At 44.7% G+C, this 22,318-nt stretch overlaps 1 protein-coding gene across 4 annotated transcripts in view; it reads left to right on the top strand.

Moving 5' to 3' along the window:
• Positions 1–17,317, top strand: part of LOC147353218 (uncharacterized) — a 34,273-nt gene extending 16,956 nt beyond the window's left edge. For 2 of the 4 annotated variants that reach the window (XR_015145475.1, XR_015145476.1), the window contains exon 3: positions 8,749–8,875. The gene's annotated coding sequence lies outside the window, so the exon portion shown is untranslated. Of the gene's footprint in view, positions 1–8,748; positions 8,876–16,432; positions 16,601–17,053 lie in introns of those variants that run through there. The other 2 variants (XR_015145472.1, XR_015145474.1) reach the window with 2 other exon arrangements.
• The last annotated feature ends 5,001 nt before the right edge of the window (positions 17,318–22,318 follow it).

The following is a 22,318-nucleotide window of genomic DNA, read 5'->3' as shown; positions in this document are numbered from 1 at the left end:
TGCAAAAAATCAAAGCATAAAGCAGAAGCAATATTGCAGACAGGTTCAATAAAGACTAAAAATGATCCACCCCCCCCCCGAAAATCTTAAAAAGATAAAAGCCACAAGGATAGATTATACATGGGGCTTTCCAGGTGGTCGCAGTAGTAAAGAATCTGCCTGCCACATATCTGCAAGACACGTAAAGATTCAGGTTCAATCCTCAAGTCAGGAAGATCCCCTGGAGAAGGAAATGGCAACCCACTCCAGTATTCTTGTCTGGGAAATTCCATGGACAGAGGAGTCTGGTGGGCTATGGTCCATGGGGTCTCAAGGAGTCAGACATGACTGAGTGACAGAGCATATATTGTACAACACAGAGAATATAGCTAATATTTTATAGTAACTATTAATGCAGTATAGCCTTTAAAAGTTATGACTCACTGGGATGTCCCTGATGGTCCAGTGGTTAAGATTCTGAGCTCCCAATGAACAGTGAGGCCAAAAAAAAATTGTGACTCATTATATTGTACACCTGTAACTTATATAATACTTCAATAAATATAAATTTTTTTAGACAAAAATCTATGTTCTATGCCCATATAAGCGAGTAAACAGAGCAACAACCCAGCTGCTCATGGGAAGTGAAATTTCCCACATGTCGTCCTGAGTCAGCCATTGGACTGCTGCTAAAATGCAAGCTGGCTAGTGGAGAGGGAGCCCCGGTTTAAAGCATTTGCCAATTTCTACGGTGGAAAGACTCTATCTGTGGCCAGTTTCAAGCTGTCAGCAAGGTCACTGGATGGTGATCCTCAGCCATCAGGTTCTCTGGCCTCCTTTCTGAGCCAACCAGACCTGGGCATCTGCCCATGGGGGTCTGATAAACCTTCTCTGAACACTGACTTACTTCCCTCTACAGAAATGGTACTCTACCCTCATGTCAACAGCCTCTCGATTTAGCTGATGACCGTTTTTGTCTCATCCAAGAAAACTTCAGAGTCGGTCTATGCACCCACTCTCCCAACCCACCCAGCCAGCCAGGATGCTCTTCTGGAGCTAGCCCAGCTGACAGAATCAGAGCAAACCACCCCCTGGAGGACACTCCGGAGGTCATCGCAGCCAGCCCCCTGCCTCCAGGCAGGTCTCCCATAAATCGTCCTCAACAGAGACTGCCTCGTTGGAGGCCCTTTGCTCGGAGCACCCTGAGCAGCTGAGTAAAGTTTTGTGCTGACTCTGTAGAGCCCCATCGGTGGCAGCACCCGCCGCCAGCTCATAAGGGAATCATTAGTGAAACGCAGCCCTGTGCGAGGGCCCGAAGGCCTGTGGCAATTAATCACCTCTCCTCCCTGGCAGCCCCAGCTGTCTCAGATGCAGCCATCCTCCAGGTAGCCCTTTAATTGTCCCTGGAGAAGGCAGATGGGTGAGGGGCCACCTGAGCTCATGTTAGCCCAGCAATCTTCCCAAATAAAAAGAAATATATATATATATTTTAGAGTATTCAAATATCTCTTACTTACTTTCCCGAGTCTGTTATTGATATAAAGGTTGAAGCTCAGGCAGCTTAACTGTTATGTGGAATGACCTTTAGTTTTAATATTAATATATTACCGTAAAGTCTATGCGAATCATGAATGCAATTTTGGTATTCATAGAAAATGCCATACGCTGAACCCATTGCAACTTTCTTTCCCCCCGCTCTCGTCCTCCAGTAGGCTGCAAACTGGGCGAATTAATATGCGTCATCTTCTTCTCCCCTTTATTTACTTAGAGAGGGTGGCCGGGCAACTTTATCAAGAGTAACATTATCAAGAGCTTTTCTGCAAGCTTCTTTATCATATTCACATCCGAGTCTGCTCGACACTTGTCAGTGTCAATCAAATCGCAATAATACGCAGATGATTTGCTCATTTGGTTTAATAAAATCTTTCTGCTTATTTGCGGTGCCTCCATTACACCACATAATTGCTGTGCCGCGGAGGTGAAAGGCAGCCAGTTGCCTGGGGGATAAGAGGAGACGATTGCTATATGAAGGATTTGTTTCTTTGCCTCTGTCTCTCCCCAGTCACTCATATTCCTAAAATTAATATTGTATTTGAATCCAGCCCTGCTATTCTTATGCAGCCTAACATTGTTATTACTTATTATTTGGATGTGAAGTCATTTATTTTTAGTTTTATGTCCAAGCTGTCAAGCTAAATTTCATTGTGAACTGCCACATACAATTTTTAACTGCCATTTAAAACGAGATTCAAACTCTAAATTATGGAGTGAGCTTGTTCAAAGGGCCAGCCTGACAGCAAGTGCATTAAGAAGCCCCGATTTCCTTGCAAATCAAAGGGGCTCCTGGTGATTATTTTGGTGGCAAGGAAAGCGTACTGTCTTAGTACTTCCCGATCACCTCGGTGGTGGCTGGACACCCAGGTGGGTGTGCAGAGCACAGACAGAAAGATAGTGGGGCCCTGGGTGGCTGACCGGGGCAGATTGGCTGGGAGGACACCCCCTACTGAAGCCATGGAGTAACATGATGTTGAGCTAGGGGCTGCCGTGTAACACCCTGCCTCCACAGGAAGCCAGATTCTGCTAAGTTATTGCTGTTGTTTAGCCCCTAAGTTGTGTCCAATTCTTTAGGACCCCCCTGGGCTATAGCCTACCAGGCTCCTCTGTCCATGGCATTTTCCAGGCAAGAATACTGAAGTGGGTTGTCATTTCCTTCTCCAGGGGATCTTCCCAGCCCAGGGATAGAGCCCACATCTCCTGTTTGGCAGGCAGATTCTTTACCACTGAGCCACCTGGGAAGCCTCTGTTAAGCTGTAGCAGGGGAGAAAACACGAAAGTTTCAAAGTTGTGTGTGTTTATGCTTTGGTATTTCCACAAAGGACACCATTTTTCCTAGAGCTCAAATATGCATTTGGCAGCTGTATCTTGCCCACATAGCTAGAGCCTGGTCACATGGGCAGCCGTCATCCTTAGGACCACATTCGCCTCTACACGTGCTCACATCCAGTAGAGCAGTTAGGTGGGAATAAGCTGCCCACTAATAGCCTGTTCATTAAATGTCTGTGAAGACAGCATCAGGGATAAGTATCAAGCTTGTCATGCAGATGAAAAATGAAGATGCCGGGGTGTAAGGCAGCCGTGATGATGAGGGCTCTGGGAGCACCAAGTCTAGCCCAGAGAATGCAAAGGAAGGGGCTTTGCCAGGAGGAGGGCTGAGGGCAAGCCATGGTGGAAGAAAGAGGCAGCTTCCATGAGCAGCTCTTGGGACCACAGTCAAAAGACCACCATGGACCTGGGCTTTCTTTGTCCTCCATGGAGGTCCAGTGTTCAAGGAAGCTAGTTGTAGACCAGCCCCAGGAGGAAAAACCATCACCCAAATCAGAAACACTTGAAGGTTCACGGCCAAGGCTGGGCCTCCAACAGTCTTTTCTCTGCCCTTTGTTAAAAAGTGTCAGTGCTTAGAAAATAAACAAATGGAACCGAATCAAACTTACAAGCTGTTGCCCAGCAAAATAAGCCATAAAATAAAATGAAAAGATAACCTATGAACTGGGAGAAAATATTTACAAATGATGCGACTGACAAGGGCTTAATTTCCAAAATATACAAACAGCTCATACAACTTGAATTTACAAACAGCTCATACAAATTGAAGGTCAGTTTTCATTCCAATCCTAAAGAAAGGCAATGCCGAAGAATGTTCAAACTACTGTACAATTGTGCTCCTTTCCCATGATTGCAAGGTAATGCTCAAAATCCTTCAAGCTCGACTTCAGCAGTATGTGAACTCAGAACTTCCAGATGTACCAGCTAGATTTGGAAAAGGTAGAGGAACCAGAGACCAAATTGCCAACATTCAGTGGATCATACGAAAAACAAGGGAATTCCACAGACACATCTATTTCTGCTTCATTGATTACACTAAAGTCTTTGACTGTGTGGATCACAGAACAGACTGTGAAAAATTCTTCAAGAGATGGGAATTACAGACTCCTTTTCCTGTCTCCTGAGAAATGAGTATGTGTGTCAAGAAGTAACAGTTAGAACCAGACATGAAACAGACTAATTCAAAATTGGGAAAGGAGTACATCAACACTGTATAATACTGTCACTCTGTTTATTAACTTATATTCAGAGTGCATCATGAGAAATGCCGGACTGAATGAATCACAAGGTGAAATCAAGATTGTCAGGAGAAATATCAATAACTTTAGATATGCAAATGATAACCCACTCTAGTGGCAGAAAGTGAGGAGGAACTAAAGAGCCTCCTGATGAAGGTGAAGGAGGAAAGTGAAAAAGGTGGTTTAAAACTCATCATTCAAAAAACTAAGATCATGGCATCCAGTCCCATCACTTCATGGCAAACAGATGGAGAAAAAGTGGAAACAGTGTCAGTTTTTATTTTCTTGGACTCCAGAATCACTGTGGATGATGACTGCAGCCATGAAATTAAAATACATTTGCTCCTTAGAAGAAAAGCTATGACGAACTTAGACACTGTATTAAAAAGTGAAGACATCACTTTGCCGACAAAAGTCTGTATAGTCTATGGTTTTTCCAGTAGTCATGTAGAGATGTGAAAGTTGAACCATAAAGAAGGCTGAGCGCTGAAGAATTGATGCTTTCAAATTGTGGTGCTGGCAAAGACTCTTGAGAGGCCCTTGGACTGCAAGGAGATCAAACCAGTCAATCCTAAAGGAAATCAACCCTCAATATTCATTGGAAGGACTGATGCTGAAACTGAAGCTCCAATACTTTGGACACCTGATACGAAAAGCCAACTCGTTGGAAAAGGCCCTGATGCTGGGAAAGATTGAGGGCAGGAGGAGAAGGGTTGATAGAAGATGAGATGGTTGGAAGGCATCACGGACTCAATGGCCATGAGTTTAGCAAACTCCAGGAGATAGTGAAGAACAGAGGAGCCTGACATGCTGAAGACCATGGCGTCACCAAGAGTCAGACACACTTAGGGGTTGAACAACATACAACTTGAAACAAAAAAACCCAATCAAAAAATGAGCAGAAGACTAAAATAGACATTTCTCCAAAGAAGATATACAGATGGTCAATAGGCATATGAAAGGCTATAATCGTTAGAAAAATGCAAATCAAAACTACAATGAAGTAACACCTCATACCAGTCAGAATGGCCATTAAAAAAAGTCTACAAATAACAAGTGCTGGAGAGGATGTGAAGAAAAGAAAAGCCTTGTGCACTGTTGGTAGGAGTATAAATTGATGCAACCAATATGAAAAATAGTATGGAAGTTTCTCGAAAATCTAAAAATATAGTTGCCATATTCTCCACTTCTAGGCATATATCTATCATCTCACACGCTAGTGAGATCAGATCAGATCAGTTGCTCAGTCATGTCCGATTCTTTGCGACCCCATGAATCGCAGCACGCCAGGCCTCCCTGTCCGTCACCAACTTCTGGAGTTCACTCAGACTCACGTCCATCGAGTCAGTGATGCCATCCAGCCATCTTATCCTCTGTCGTCCCCTTCTCCTCTTGCCCCCAATCCCTCCCAGCATCAGAGTCTTTTCCAATGCGTCAACTCTTCGCATGAGGTGGCCAAAGTACTGGAGTTTCAGCTTTAGCATCATTCCTTCCAAAGAAATCCCAGGGCTGATCTCCTTCAGAATGGACTGGTTGGATCTCCTTGCAGTCCAAGGGACTCTCAAGAGTCTTCTCCAACACCACAGTTCAAAAGCATCAATTCTTCAGTGCTCAGCCTTCTTCACAGTCCAACTCTCACATCCATACCTGACCACTGGAAAAACCATAGCCTTGACTAGATGAACCTTTGTTGGCAAAGTAATGTCTCTGCTTTTGAATATGCTATCTAGGTTGGTCATAACTTTCCTTCCAAGGAGTAAGCGTCTTTTAATTTCATGGCTGCAGTCACCATCTGTAGTGATTTTGGAGCCCAGAAAAATAAAGTCTGACACTGTTTCCACTGTTTCCCCATCTATTTCCCATGAAGTGATGGGACTGGATGCCATGATCTTGGTTTTCTGAATGTTGAGCTTTAAGCCAACTTTTTCACTCTCCACTTTCACTTTAATCAAGAGGTTTTTGAGTTCCTCTTCACTTTCTGCCATAAGGGTGGTGTCATCTGCATATCTGAGGTTATTGAGATTTCTCCCGGCAATCTTGATTCCAGCTTGTGCTTCTTCCAGTCCAGCGTTTCTCATGATGTACTCTGCATATAAGTTAAATAAACAGGGTGACAATATACAGCCTTGACGAACTCCTTTTCCTATTTGGAACCCAGTCTGTTGTTCCATGTCCAGTTCTAACTGTTGCTTCCTGAGCTGCATACAACACACACTGGTAAAGTAATGCTCAAAATTCTCCAAGCCAGGCTTCAGCAATACGTGAACCGGGAACTTCCAGATGTTCAAGCTGGTTTTAGAAAAGGCAGAGGAACCAGAGATCAAATTGCCAACATCCTCTGGATCATCAAAAAAGCAAGAGAGTTTCAGAAAAACATCGATTTCTGCTTTATTGACTATGCCAAAGCCTTTGACTGTGTGGATCACAACAACTGTGGAAAATTCTGAAAGAGATGGAAATACCAGACCACCTGACCTCCCTCTTGAGAAACCTGTATGCAGGTCAGGAAGCAACAGTTAGAACTGAACGTGGAACAACAGATTGGTTCCAAATAGGAAAAGGAGTATGTCAAGACTGTATATTGTCACCCTGCTTATTTAACTTATATGCAGAGTACATCATGAGAAATGCTGGGCTGGATGAAGCACAAGCTGGAATCAAGATTGCTGGGAGAAATATCAATAACTTAAGCTATGCAGATGACACCACCCTTATGGCAGAAAGTGAAGAGGAACTAAAGAAACTCTTGATGAAAGTGAAAGAGGAGAGTGAAAAAGTTGGCTTAAAGCTCAACATTTAGAAAACTAAGATCATGGCATCTGGTCCCACCAATTCATGGGAAATAGATGGGGAAACAGTGAGAGACTATTATTTTGGGGGGCTCCAGAATCACTGCAGATGGTGATTGCAGCCATGAGATTAAAAGACGCTTACTCCTTGGAAGGAAAGTTATGTCCAACCTAGACAGCATATTAAAAAGCAGAGACATTACTTTTCCAACAAAGGTCCATCTAGTCAAGGTTATGGTTTTTCCAGTGGTCAGGTATGGATGTGAGAGTTGGACTGTGAAGAAGGCTGAGCACTGAAGAATTGATGCTTTTGAACTGTGGTGTTGGAGAAGACTCTTGAGAGTGCCTTGGACTGCAAGGAGATCCAACCAGTCCATCCAAAAGGAGATCAGTCCTGAGTGTTCATTGGAAAGACTGATGTTGAAGCTGAAATTCCAATACTTTGGCCACCTGATGTGAAGAGCTGACTCATTGGAAAAAACCCTGATGCTGGGACAGATTGAGGGTAGGAGGAGAAGGGGACGACAGAGGATGAGACAGTTGGATGGCATCACCGAGCCAATGAATATGAGTTTGGGTGAACACTGGGAGTTGGTGATGGACAGGGAGGCCTGGCGTACTGCAGCTCATGGGGTCACAAAGAATCAGACACAACTGAGTGACTGAACTGAACTGATAGTTCAAAAAGATACCTTCCAGACAACATTGTAAATCAACTAAAGTCCAGTGAAAATATTTTAAAAAAGATACATGCACCCCAATGTTTATTGCAACATTATTTATAGTAGCCAAGACATGGAGACAACCTAAATGTCCATTGACCCCTGAATGGATAAAGAAGATGTGGTGCATATATGCAATGGAATACTACTCAGCCAGAAAATAAGAGTGAAATAATGCCATTTGCAGCAACATGAGTAGACCTAGAGATTATCATACTAAGTGGAATAAGTTAGAGAAAGGCAAATACCATATGATATCACTTATATGTGGAATGTAAAATATGACACTGATAAACTTTTTATGAAACAGGCTCACAGACACGGAAAACAAACTTATGGTTACCAAAGGGAAAAGGGGATGGGGGAAAGATATATTAGGAGTTTGGGATTAGCAGGTAAAAAACACTGCGTATAAAATTATAGTCCCAGTGTATATAGGTTCTAGTATATAGCACAGCAAATTGTATTCAATATCCTATAATAAGCCATAATGGAAAAGAATATGAAAAAGAAAATACATATGTATGACTCAGTCACTTTACACCAGAAACTAACACATTGTAATCAACTCTCCTTCAGTTAAAAAAAAAAAAAAAAAGTTTCAGTGCTTAGAATTAGACCCAGAGGATCCTGGCCCTGCTTTGGTCCCAGCCAGACCACAGACAGTCCCAGAGGCCGCACTGATGCTTGGCCCAGGCTTCAAGTCATACTGCAAGGAGAGAAGGGGGAGCCTTTAAGGCCCTCCACCCTCTCCTCTTGGTTGACCCCCATTAATCTCTAATATTAAAAGGGCCTTAATTCTAAACAGACACACTGTCTTGGGTGCTACTTCCAGTTTATGAAATACAGCATGTTTTCAGAGGGCAGAGCCATGACAGTCAACAGGGAAGGGCTGAGAGGGGTTTGCCCCACAGAAGAGGGTGCTGGTGACTTCTGTTCCACCACCTTTCCCCTCTTTCATGTGGCAAAGAGGCTGGTGTTGTTTTCAATGGGGGTCTTTAAGGAAATGTCTAGTCCAACCCTCCCCCCTTGGTTCTGCCCTATGGTCCAGACCCTACTACCCGCTTGACGAAGACATCAGGCTGTAGTTTTGGGTGGATGAGTCATGGCATCTTATGTATTGTGAATCTTCCACAGGTGTCCCACCGACTTTTCTACTTTTGATATTTATTTATTTGGCTATGCTGGATCTTGGACTTCCCTGGTGGCTCAGATGGTAAAGCATCTGCCTACAATGCAGGAGACCCAGGTTCAATCCCTGGATTGGGAAGATCTCCTGGAGGAGGAAATGGCACCCCACTCCAGTACTCTTGCCTGGAAAATCCCGTGGATGGAGGAGCCTGGTAAGCTACAGTCCATGGGGTTGCAAAGAGTCAGACACGACTGAGCGACTTCACTTTCACTTTCATGCCGGCTCTTAGTGGTGGCACTCAGGATCTAATTCCCTGACCAGAGATTGAACCTAGGCCCTTTGCATTGGGAGCTCAGAGTCTTAGATTTCCACTGGGCCACCAAGGAAATCTTCAACTATTCTATTTTTAAATAATTTTACTGAGCTCACATACCGAATGATTCTCCCATTAAAGTCAACAGTTTAATGGATTTTAGTATATTCACAGTTGCACAGCCATCACCACAGTTGATCTGAGAATTTTGTCCTGGTCTGAGAGTCTTTATACCGTTAAGTCGTCACCTCCAGAGGTGCCCTGCTCCCTAAGCAATCACTAATGTACTTTATGTCTGCACAGATTTGCCTGTCCTGGACATTTTAGATGAGTGGACTTATGTAACATGGTTTTTTGTGACTGGCTTCTTTCATTTGGTTCCACGCTTCATCAGACCGTGTTTCAGTACTGCGTTCCTTTCAGGGACCAAATAACGCTCCATCGTAACAACAGACCACGTTTCGTTTATCATTCATCCACTCAAGGGCGTCTGGGTTGTTTTCCATCTTTGCTATTGGAAATAGTGCTACCGTGAACAGTCAGGTACAACTTTTTGTTGAAACACTTGTTTTCAACTCTGGATACATGTACTCCTAGGAGTAGACTCACTGGGTCATCACCACCAACTTTTGATCAATATTTAAAATTAAGTTTGTCCAAGTGTTAGATTTGTTCCTCACATGTCAATTGTCTCCTGTCCTTCTTTATCAAACTCCTCCCCCGCCAACAATGACTTCTCTTGGCACAAGCACATGGAGTCGGTCACATATGTTTTGCTAAAGATTGTGTAGACAGAGCGAGGAAGGGGCCGCTGTGAATATCCCATGTTCTTGATGAACCAAAGTCCCCATTTGGCCTCCTTGCTTTCGTTCTCTCTCCTCTCTTGGCTCCTCCAACCTTTCCTCAATCCATCTTGGTTTTCTCCCCTCACAGTGCTCTTTTCATACACATGTGAGCTCACGCTCAGCTCCTTCAAGCCTGCTACCCCCATGGACTTGTTAATGTTCTCTGTGAGCAGAGAAAAGGCCATGGAAGGCCTTACAACAGGGAGGCTAAGCCTGAACTCAGTAAACAAGATCCTTCAGTCATTGGGGTCCATCCTCCCCCCAAAAAACAATGAGAGACGATATAATACTTCCCAACTTATGAAAACTGCCAATAGATTCTATCCCAGGGACTGCTTCTCTTCATCCTATCTAGAGTTCAGCTTTCTGCAAGGTCCACGTTTTCAAGCAGTGACTCAAGGTGAGTGGACCAAGCCCTCAATGCTTGAGCACTTTTTAATTTTCTGCTTTTAAAATTAGGAGATCGCTAGTATATATATTTATGCATATATACATACACCTACACACAGTGGAATATTGTTGTATAGTCGCTAAGTCGTGTCTGACTCTTTTGCTACTACAAGGCAGACAATAGCTCTGAGTGGATGCTAAAGAAACGTTGTGACCCCATGGACTCTAGCCCACCAGGCTCCTCTGTCCATGGGATTTCCCAGGCAAGAATACTGGAGTGGGTTACCATTTCCTTCTCCAGAGGATTTTTGAGGACCTGGGATCAAACCCGCATCTCCTGCGTTGGCAGGTGGATTCTTTACTACTGAGTGACCAGGGAAGCCCAGGGTGGAACATTACTCAGCCATAAAATAGAGTGGAAATAATGCCATTTGCAGCAAAGTGGATGGTCCTAGAGATTTTCATGCTGAGTAAAGTGTCAGATAAATACCATATGATATCACTTTTATGTGGAATCTAAAATATGACACAAATAAGTACAAATGTACAAATGTACTTATTTACAAAAGAGAAACAAACTCAGAGAACAGATGTGGTTACCAAAGGGAAAAGTGACAGGGGGAGGGATAAATTAGGAGTTGGAGAATAACATACACACTGCTATTTATAAAATAGATTACCAACAAGGACCTACTGTGCAGCACAGGGAACTTTACTTAATGTCTGTAATAACCTATAAGGGAAAAGAATCTGAAAAAGAATAGGTAGTGTATATGTATTACTGAGGAGAAGGCAATGGCACCCCACTCCAGTACTCTTGCCTGGCAAATCCCACGGACGGAGGAGCCTGGTAGGCTGCAGTCCATGGGGTCGCTAGGAGTCGGACACGACTGAGTGATTCACTTTCACTTTTCACTTTCATGTATTGGAGAAGGAAATGGCAACCCACTCCAGTGTTCTTGCCTGGAGAATCCCAGGGACGGGGAGCCTGGTGGGCTATGGGGTCGCACAGAGTCAGACACGACTGAAGCGACTTAGCAGCAGCAGCAGCAGCAGCATGTATTACTGAATCAATTTGCTGTACACTAAAACTAACACAACATTGTAAATCAACTATAATTTTAAAAGTTAAATAAAAAATAAAACTAGGGGATGTCCATTAAAAAAAAAAACAGATATTAGGAATATACAGGACTCTCTGTCTGCTGAGTGCAGGCAGGGACATTGACGGTGATGGAGGTGATGGGCAGGTGGACAGCATGATGAGCAGTGATGTGGCTTAGGCCCATCAAGATTGCCCCTGAATTCTGCCTTTCAACCATGTAACACCAACTCTAGGAAGCTGACACTCCCAGAGAGCCAGCCAAGGGGGTGATTCATTCATTTAATGTGTATTTATTGAGCATCTATCGTGTGTCAGACATTATTCTAAATTCTGGGGAAACAGCCATGAAGAAAACAGATAAATATCTCTGCCCTTTAAGAATGGACATCCGAGATGGGGAAACAGATAATATACAAGGCAGGGAAATAAAGCACATGGTTTAGTAAATGGTGAGAAGAGTAAATTGATGCTTTTGAACTGTGGTGTGGGAGAAGACCTGAGAGTCCCTTGGACTGCAGGAAGATCAAACCAGTCTATCCTAAAGGAAATCAGTCCTGAATATTCATTGGAAGGACTGATGCTGAAATGCGAATACTTTGGCCGCCTGATGTGAAGAACTGACTCTTTAGAAAAACCATGATGCTGGGAAAGATTGAAGGCAGGAGGAGAAGGGGACGACAGAGGATGAGATGGTTGGATGGCATCACCAGCTTGATGGACATGAGTTTGAAGAAGCTCCGGGAGTTGATGGACAGGGAAGCCTGTGTGCTGCATTCCATGGTGTTGAAAGGAGTTGGACATGACTGAACTACTGAACTGAACTGAGAAGGGTGATGGCCAAGCAGGGGAAAGGAGGCTGGTGGTGGAGGCAGGGAAAGGGTTGTGACCGTAGATAGAGCGGCCAGGGTAGACCTCTCTGAGGAGGTGGTGTTTGAGTAAAGCCCTGAAGGAAGGGAGGAGGCAAGCTGTGCAGTTGTCTGGGACAAGAATTTTCCAGGATGAACGAAAGAAAAACAAGTGCACAGGCCCTGCATCTGGATCTTTGAGGAAGAACAGGAAGGCTGCTGAGGCCGGAGGGGGAGAATGGTAGGAGGCAAGATCACAGAGATGGGCCGAGGACAGGAGACTGTCTTGGTCTTCAGGGACCCCGCAAGGACTTTGGATTTTGCTCTGAGATGGGACAGAGTTGAGGATTCAGGGCAGAAGAATGACATGATCGGAGTTAAGTTTCAACAGGATCATGTTGGCAGTTTTCAGGGCAAACAGGGAGACGCAATGGTTGACAAAAGCCCAGGTGAGCAGAGAGAGCGGTGATGGCCAGGATGATCAGGTTGAGGGTGAGAAGCCACTGGGTTCAGGACGTAGGTGAGGCAGGGGCGACCCAGATTGCGGACAGGTGAGAGAGGGATGACGCAACAGGAGAAGCCCGTGGGGCATTCGTGTATCACAGGAGATGAGAGGACCACGTCCAGGTAAGGTCGCAGAGTAGGCATTTGGTTGCAGTTCAGGCAGAGGGCCAGGCTGGAGACTCAGATTGGGAGTGTGTCGACTGGATGAGATCTCCAAGTGAGTGTAGAAGAAAAGAAAGGAAGTCCCGGGCCTCAGGGCAGGAGCAAGTGGTGAAATCGGCAAAGAAGACAACATCAGGTCACTTGCCACTGGGATTAGAAGTCGTTCCCCACCTCGTCATCTTTTACAGGGAAGAAAGTTGGGTGGAAAAGTTCTGCTGACATTTTAACATGACTGAAATGCAGCATTTTCTCTTGTAACTGCTCTAGGGCCACACCTATAGTTTAAACTCTCAATTAAAATTTTCTTTGCATAAGAGAGATAGTTACACGGTTCAGATTCAACAAGCAGAGTGAAAAGGCCTCCTCTTCCCATTCCGCTTGGCCACTTGACTTCTTACCTAGAGTCAACCAGGTTCCCAATTTCTTTTTTTTTTTTAATTTGGCTGCACCAGGTCTTATTTACAGCACACAGGATTGTTTTAATTGTGGCTTGTGGGTTTTTCAGTTGTGGCATGAGGGATCTAGTTCCCTGAGCAGGGAAACGAACCTGGTCCCCCTGCATTGGGAGTGCTGAGTCTTAGCCACTGAACCACCAGGGGGGGTCCCCCCATTTTCTTGTACATTCTTCCCGAGAGCATCGTAGCATATACAGGTATTGGTGTGTCTGTGTGGACACCCACTTCTCTGTTTGCCCACTTTTACACAAATGGTATCATAGGCCTGTGGTTCTTCATTGACTGTATCTTGAAGATTGTCCCAGGTTAGTACATAAGGAACTTCCTCATTCCTTTCTGTTTCTGTAGAAGTTCATTTTCTTCATTTGTCTAACCCAGGCCCCAGTGAAGAACTTTTACATTGATTCCAGTCTTTTGCCACAATTCATAACCTTGCATGCTTGGAATTCTGCACCCCTGTGAACATAAACCTTTTGGATAAATTCATGGATGTGGAATCGTTAGGTCAAAGGGCTTGAATATTTGGATTTGTAATAGAAGTTGCCAAAGCTGGTACAAAGTTAAGCTCCTACAAGCAATATATGAGGGTCTGTTTTGACACATTTTCCAACAGTCTGTAACTAAATTATTCCATCTTTCCCAATCGCAGAGTTTTTAAAAATGGAGTTTTAGTTTGCATTACTCTTATTACAGGTAAGATTGCCTGTGGCTGTCAACACAGCACCCAGAAATGTCACTCAGCAGAAGAATTATAGGGGCAAAGTCTGTATTTGGTGCCCTTTTCTTTGCTCGCCCTCTTCCAACAGCCCAGACTGTTCTGGGCCTCTTAGCCCAGGAGGAAATACATTAAGAAACTTATTCCCTCAAGGGTTTCAGTGACTAGAAGTGGGATTGTCCCTGAAATGATTTATTTTCAGAACAGAAAAGGAGGAGCCACACTTACCAAAAAAGGATATCTGGTCCATGATGGTATTTGAGGCTCTGGGCTACTCATTCATTCATTCATTTCAGCCTCTATGTTGGAGAGCCGGACATGTATCAGGGCTGGATTTTGAAGACATGAGAACGTTAGGATCTCCACGCTTAAGGAAGCATATATCCTACCAGTGGCCTGGACAACAATTAAGAAAACAAAGGAGGATTTCAGGGAGTCGGGAATCCTGCAAAGACAATACAATTGGATGCTGTAACAGTGATGGAAGAGGAGGAGGTTAGAGAAGGCCTCTAGGGAGTTGACATTTGAGGCCTGAAGAAGGATCTGAAGAAAGAATTCTCTAGGCAGAGAGCACAGGTTGAACAGAGAACATTCAAGGAGTAGGTGTAGGCCTTGTGGGCTGATGCAGAGCAGAAGAAGGGAGATAAATACCAGCTGAAGGTAGAGAGGTGAGCCCGAGGCCACAGCGGAATGTCTTAGGTTACAGTTTAAAGAGTAAGGAGACTTTTTAGCAACAGTGGGCTGGTAAACACGCAGCAGTCCCTTGGGCATGTAGACGGATTTCAGTGGTGGAGATACCCCGTCATGACCAAGTTCAAGTTACTGAAGTGAGGTCCCTGAAGCTGGGGCCGGGAAGGGGTGTGCACAAAAGACCATCCACTGGGTGAAAATGCTAGCTCTTTGCATCTCAGGATTCATTTTATTGAAAGTGTTCTGCTTTTTACACATTAAAAGGGGTATTTTTTTTTTTTTTACGTGGAACATTTTTAAAGTCTTGTTACACTATCACTTTGTTTTATGTTTTTGGTTGTTTGGTCGTGAGATATTTGGGATCTTAGCTCGTCATCAGGGGACCCAACCCGCACCCCTGCACTGGACGTCGTAACCACTGGGCAACCAGGGAAGTCCCGAAGGGCATTTTCCAAAACAAAACATTTCAAGCTGGAAAGAGGGGCCGCAGCACGCCACTGGTTTAAGCTGGAGAGCGGGATGCTCTGATTCGTGTCAAGGCTGCTCTGGCCGTCACGTGGCACGCTGAGGTCCGTGAAATCACACAGGCCCACAGCACCTTCAGTACACGGCCGAGCCTGTCACTTGCTTGCACTTCTGTCCTATGTCCCACCTTCCTCTTCTGCTCCAGAGTGTACTATAGCCTTAGGTCTTTCTTATTTACATTTAGAAAATTAAGTATTTCCAACTGTTTTTAAGTGTACACACTTCTGAAATTACAGATTTCAAAGACAATGACAGTTTTTGTTAATGCTGCACGCATATGGTTTATCCACTCGTGTAAAGCTAGTTATTCATACATTCACTTTATTCTACTGATAAGAAAAGTGTTGAATATTCCTTATGAAGATTTATAAGGGAATTTGGGGCCTGTTGTAGTCATATCCTAATAATAATACATTAGGAGATATTATTTGGCATAAGCACTGAGTTTAGATTCTTTTTAAAACAATTTTCTTAAGTATAGTTAACTTATGATGCTGTGTTATTTTCTGCTATACAAAGAAAATCAGTTATACGTATACATATATCCACTCATTTTCAGATTCTTTTCCTCTAAGTAATTATAGAGTGCTGGGTTTCCTGTGTGGATTCTTTTTTTAATCAATTTTTAAAATTGACGTATGGTTGATTTACAATGTTGGGTTAATTTCTGCTGTACAGCAAAGTGATTCTGTTTCACATAGGTATATATTATTTTTAATACTTTCTATTATTTATTAGAGAATATTAAATATAGTTCTCCATGCTATACAATAGGACCTTGTTGTTTATCCATTCTGTATAGAAAAGCTAGTCTTAGGTCTTAATTTTAACAGTACATTTCATCTCTTTTTTTTGGAGGCTGATTCATTCCATTCCAGGGCCAAAAGCTACATCTCTTTAACTGTTGTGTGGAGAAAGTCCAGAGCAGAAGAGAAAACCCTTTCTGGCTTTCAGGGTTGATTTCCCTCCTGGCGTATGCACAGATGTGTACTCTGTGTACCCCAATGCGAGAGGCTCCCCCTCCCCTGCTCCTGGAGCCATCAGATGCTCCTCTGAATAGTAGCCGACTGCCTCAGTGCCCAAAATATCACGCATGGGGACAGAGACTCATTTCTCTTTCATTTCCATGTCTAATTTCAGGACGGAATGAAAAGCATAAACAATTTTATGATGTCTCGCCATCCTTAAAATTCTGAAATTACTTTGGTCTTTGTTGGTCAGCAAAGAAATTAATTTTCACTTGAAGAAACATCATTTGTAATGCCTCTCCTCCTTGGCCTGGCCTCATCCCACGGTCCAATTACCGAGGTAACTATCACCAGCAAGGAGACCCTGGGGGCTGTAGATCAGAAATTGTTTACCAGACTTGCAGGCATCGATTTATTCAAGCTACCTGACACAGTTGATCATATTTTATTCTCCCAAATCTTCTCTCTCAAATTGATTTTTCAGAAAGTTTTTAATACAGGTTTATTCACCTGGCTAATCCATTTATCTTCAGTTCCACCTGTAAAGTCAGGGAAATCTCTGGGGTGATCTGTGAAAGGAAAGAGACATACTCTCTGCACTTCTCTCTCCACCTCCCAGCCTCTCTGACCCTTCCCTGCACAGACACTGCACACATGTTGCACACACACGCGTGCACACACACTCAGGCCCATGCACCACCACATATACAACGGATAGACTATGAGACAGTAAACCTCAGTTTGCCTCCCTTGGTCTCAAAAATCAAAGGATTGCTCTGTTTTATCTTTAAAGTCCTTTCTCCCTTGAGATCTTCAACACCACCAAGCTGAGAGCTGGAAGGTGCGAGGGAATTGCAACCAAACTCTTCTGTTCACGTTGTGGGAGAGGGGACCCGTGTCCCAGCTGTGTGACGACCATGACAGGAAAGTGATGGGGAATGGACTCCTTGATCACCGCTCCACCAACCTCACTTGCCTGCAGCCTCGGATTTTTCTGTTTCTCAGGAGCAAAAAGACTCAAAGTTGTGACGACAAAGACCTTTTTCTGGAGTGGTTATTCTGTTGCTAAGTCATGCCCGACTCTTTGCGACCCCGTAAACTGCAGCACACCAGGCTCGCCCGTCCTGCACTATCTCCCAGAGCTAGCTCACACGCATGTCCATTGAGTCAGTGATGCCATCCAACCATCTCATCCTCTGTCACTCCCTTATCCTGCCTTCAACCTTTCCCAGCATCAGGGTCTTTTCCAGTGAGTTAGCTCTTTGTACCAGGTGGCCAAAGTATTGGAGCTTCAGCATCAGTCCTTCCAATGAATATTCAGGATTGATTTCCTTTAGGATTGACTGGTTTGATCTCCTTGCCATCCAAGGGACTTTCTAGAGTCTCGACACTCAGGCAGTTGACTACAGGTTGTCAGATGTCCTATTGTAGTTGGAGCAATGGGTTGGGTGGAAAGACACAAATAAGAAGCACTGTCTTGACTCATGAGTGTGTAAGTGGCTGTGTGTGCTCTCTTGAAGGGCTGACTGTGGGAGAAGCTGAAGCTTGGCTCTAGCTCTTCCAGGCTCCTGCACGGGTGTGTGTGCCAGGAAATACCTCTGAGCCTGGAGTCCCCGCCCTTCAGTAGGTTAGGCTGCAAAGTTACTAGCTTGTTGACACAGCAGCAGCCCAGCCTGAGTTATGCAGAAACCATGCCTGACCAATCCACTGAGAGAGCTCTGGAGCTGGAATGTGTGTGATCCATCCAGATCCTATTTCAGATGGGGCTGCCCCTTTGACACACAGCCCTGCCCCTTCCTCCACCGTTGGGAGGACTTTGTGGATGTGTGGTTAGCAGAAGGGAGGGGACGAGCAGAAGTATTTGCTGTCACTGGAGAATCCTCAGTGTCCCCGTGACTGTCAAACCAACCCAAGGGGCCTATCGTGACCACTGTTTTGTGCTGAGACTCATCTTTTCCTTGCCCCCTTTTCATGACACGCTGTCAACTGTACCCCCTATAAGCAGAAATAAGGGTAGATACCTGCCCCACCAAAGGAGGACCCTGGCAGGCAGAGGAGGCCTCCCTGAGGCACCACCAGTATCTTCTTTATCCATCCCTCTGTTGATGGAAGCTTAGGTTGCTTCCATGTCCTGGCTATTGCAAATAGTGCTGCACTGAGCATTTGGGTGCATGTGTCTTTTTGAATTATGGTTTTCTCTGGGTTTATGCCCAGGAGTGGGATTACTGGGTCATATGGTAAAAGAACTAAATCTTGCTGAAGGCAGTGTCCAGGGTTGAAGTTCTCTCATCCTTACCAATGGGAGTTTCCTGTACCCAGGACTTCTCCCAGATATCTAAAACCTCAGGGTGGGGCCTCTCTGGACTAATTTGTATCATGTGACCAGTCCTTGAATCCCTGGAGTAGTGGGGAGTTGGAAGGAATGGAGTATTCTGATTGGTCAGTCCTGGTCCACTTGGAGCTGGGGTTGAGGGGATGGGGTCAGTCCCATCTGAATCTGTTCAGTCTCACCTGAAGAAGAACAAATTGGGGAAAATGACTTCTCAAGGGAAATTAGGGTGGAGGAAGTCTGGAGGAGGAGGAACAGAGCTTGGTGAGAGGCAGAAAATGAAAATAGATTGGATTTCTGCTTTTTCTCACTGACTGTGGCCTCATTCTCCAAGCCTCAGCTACCTTATCTGTGAGGCAGGGGCAGTGCAAGGTCCCATCTCACCGGATTATCCCAAGGATTAAAGAGCTAAGATTTACAGAGTGCTTCCCACACCAACCCAGAGTAAAAGCTCGCTAAATAGCAGCAACAATAATTACAGCTGTTATCACCACACATCTGTTACCACTATTACAGGGATCTTTACAGCCCCTTCTGGCTTATGGGGTTTTCTGATTTTTAACTGTGATCAGAGGGTCATCATAGGAGATGGCCAATTCTGCTGACCCACACTGCAGGCCATTGGATAAAGCATCATTAGAAGTACCTTGGTACCATCAGCTCCTGAAAAGCTCCAATGTGGCCCATCCACATGTTGGTACAGGTGTGGGGTAACCTTCCTCACAGGCCAGCTCTCCTTGGGGCCAGCAGATCCCTCCAGGAGTGAGAGATACCCAGTGGACACTCATCTTAATATGGGAAGGAGAAAAAGGATGCATCTATTTTAGGCCTTCCGAAGATATTCGTTCAGTCAACAAATATTTACGTGCTGTATTAGTTTGCTCACACTTCCATAACAAAACACCACCGACTGAGTAGCATAAACAGCAGAAATTTACTTTCTCAAAGTCTGGAGGCTAGAAGTCCAAGATCAAGATGCTGGCAGGGTTGGTTTCTCCTGAGGCCTCCCTCTTACTATTTCTTCACATGGTCATCCGTCTAAGAGTGTGAGTTCAAGATGTCTCCTGTGTGTCCAAATTTCCTCCTCTTACCAAGACACCAGTCAGATTAGGGCTCCTGCTAACTTAGCTCATTGAAACCCTATCTCAAAATATAACTACATCTGAGGTTCTAGGGGTAAGGGCTTCAGCATAAAAAGTTCGGAAGGATACAATTCGACCCATCATTTGCCTGCTGTGTGCCACACCTTTTTTTTTTTTAGGTAAAAGGGCTATGGAAGTGACCAAAACAGACAAAAAATAAAAACCCCTGCCTTTACATGGGTCAGAGATGGACGTGGGAGAGAGAGACCATAAACAAACATGTGAATATTTAGTATGCTTGGTGATAAATGCTAAGGGGTGAAATAGAGCAGGTATAGAGGGTTGGGAGGAGTCAAATGTTAAATATGGTGGTCAAGAAAGACCTCACTGGTAAAGGGTGTTTGAGCAGAAAATGGAAAAGATTGGTGAACATAGATGCAAAAGTCCTCAACAAAATACAAGCAAACTGTACTCGAGAGCACAGTAAGAGGGTCACACTCCATGACCAAGTGGGATTTATTGCTGGGATGCAAGGATGGCGCCACATATGCGAATTGATACCACAATGTGATAATGCCACATTAACAAAATGAGGGACAAAAGTCACATCATCATCTCAATAAATGCAGAAAAGCCATTTGACAAAATTCAACACCCTTTTATGATTAAAAAAAAAACCCAACTCTCAACAGATCAGGTATAGAAGGAATTTACCTTAACAAAATAAGGCCATGTATGAAAAATTCACAGCTAACATCATACCTGGTGGTGAAAACCTGAAAGACCTCCTTGTTAGATTGGGAGCAAGGCAGGCACGCCCACTTGCCACTTCAATTCAACGCAGCACTAAAAATCCTAGCCAGAATAATTAGGCAAAAGAAAGAGGGAAAACTAAAGAAAGACATCCAAATTGGAAAGGAAGTAAAATCACATCTCTTTTGTAGATGGCATGATCTTATGTGTAGAATATGCTAAGCATTCCATTGAAAAACCGTTAGAAATAAGTGAACTCAGTAAAGTTGTAGGATAGAAAACCAACACAAAAATCAGTTGTATTCTGCAAAACAACAGAGTCAGAGAAGGAGCTGAACACAGGTGAGTCAGTAGCAATGGCTAGATTACTTGGAGCCTCTTAGGCCTTTAGTCGACCTGAGACGGGAAACTGCGGGAGGTTTGAACAGAGAATGATGTGGCCTGACTTGAGACTGAATGTGCTCACTGCACCTGCCGTGTTGAGGACAGACTGAGAGGAGTCGGGGGAAGCCAGAGCCCAGTGGGGAGGCTGGTGCCCTCATTCAGATGAGAGAGGTCATCCAGATCATGGTGGCTGGGACCACATCGCAGTGCGGTGGAGTCATAGTGGAGTGGAGTCATAGCAGTGGAGGCGTGTGAATGGCTTAGGGATTATCTGTTCAGTGGCATAATTCTTTGCCCCTCTTCCTCTGTGTGTGTGTGACCTTGCATTTTGCCACTGGGTGATATTTCTGGTCAGCAAGCAATAGCAAGACACCCTCTAATAGCAAGACAGCACAGCCAAGGAGCTGTGGCTGTGTTAAGTCACCGTGGCTCTTCCAGGAGGGAAGAGCTAGGGGAGCACTCCCACAGTGGGTGTAGACAGGGCCTCCTACTGCAGCTCATGCTGGGATTTAAGATAGAAAGACCCCAGCAGACCCAGGTACAGGCTGTGAAGATGTGGATGGATGGTGGTTTCAAACCTTCCTGGAAGTTGGGATTTCCCCAGCTGACCCCAGTGGGGCTCATCACCTGGCTTATTCAGCTTTAGGGAAGGAGCCTGCCCATACCAGCAGACCAGGGCAACCAGTGCAGCCTCCACTCATCAGTGATTAAGATAAATATCTGTCCTGAGAAGCCAGATCACGTGACCCTCAGGTGATGGCCTAACTTGAGTGACTGGGATCACCGGGAATGCTGCATCGCCTACGGACACCTCTGCTCCCGAGTTTCTACCTTAACACAAACCTGATGCCCAGTTGATCACCCTCGTCCTTTGTCATGTGGGCATATTTGGGCTGGCCTTTTCCTCAGCAATGTTGCAGCCCTTGAACTATGCAAGTGTAGAGCCTTGGAGAGGGGGTGCGGCAGTCGCCTGCTCATCCCAGCCCCCAATTTCTCCTGATTCCTTCCCCCCACCCTTCATTCCCCAGACCACCTTCCCTGTAGGATAGAATCGGTCAGCGTGCTCTGGGTCAGTGCCGGAAACGCCACCATGAGCATTTCATCTCTAATTTCGGGCTTTGGGTCCCAGACTGTGCAGAAGGATTCAGCTTTCTGTAGTCGTTCATGTTTCAGGGAATAAAGATCCCAGCTTCTGGTTTTGATGGGGGTGAGAGGAAGGTAGTTGTACAGGGATAACATCAAGCCCAGGAATACCAGTGGAGAGTTGCTGGGGGGCAAAGGCATGACCTTTCTTCGGTGAGGCAGCCCTGGGGAATGGCTTCTGGAATAATACTCACAGTGTGTTATTGAAGGCATCTTCGGTGAAAGTTTCAGTAAAAATCTCTCTTTTGAATCCGTTTCTTATCTCTGGGGACTTGATGGAGATGTTGAGACTATTAAGCAACTTTGTGTAAGGGAAACATAACTCTTTTAGCTGTGACTTTTTTCAAGAATCCTGATGTAGGCACTG

This window comes from Bos grunniens, chromosome 18 (genome assembly GCF_055505025.1).
Source record: "Bos grunniens cultivar Pamir isolate PY7600 chromosome 18, Bosgru_T2T1.0, whole genome shotgun sequence".
NCBI lineage: Eukaryota > Metazoa > Chordata > Mammalia > Artiodactyla > Bovidae > Bos > Bos grunniens.
This window is presented reverse-complemented; position numbering and strand designations above follow the sequence as displayed.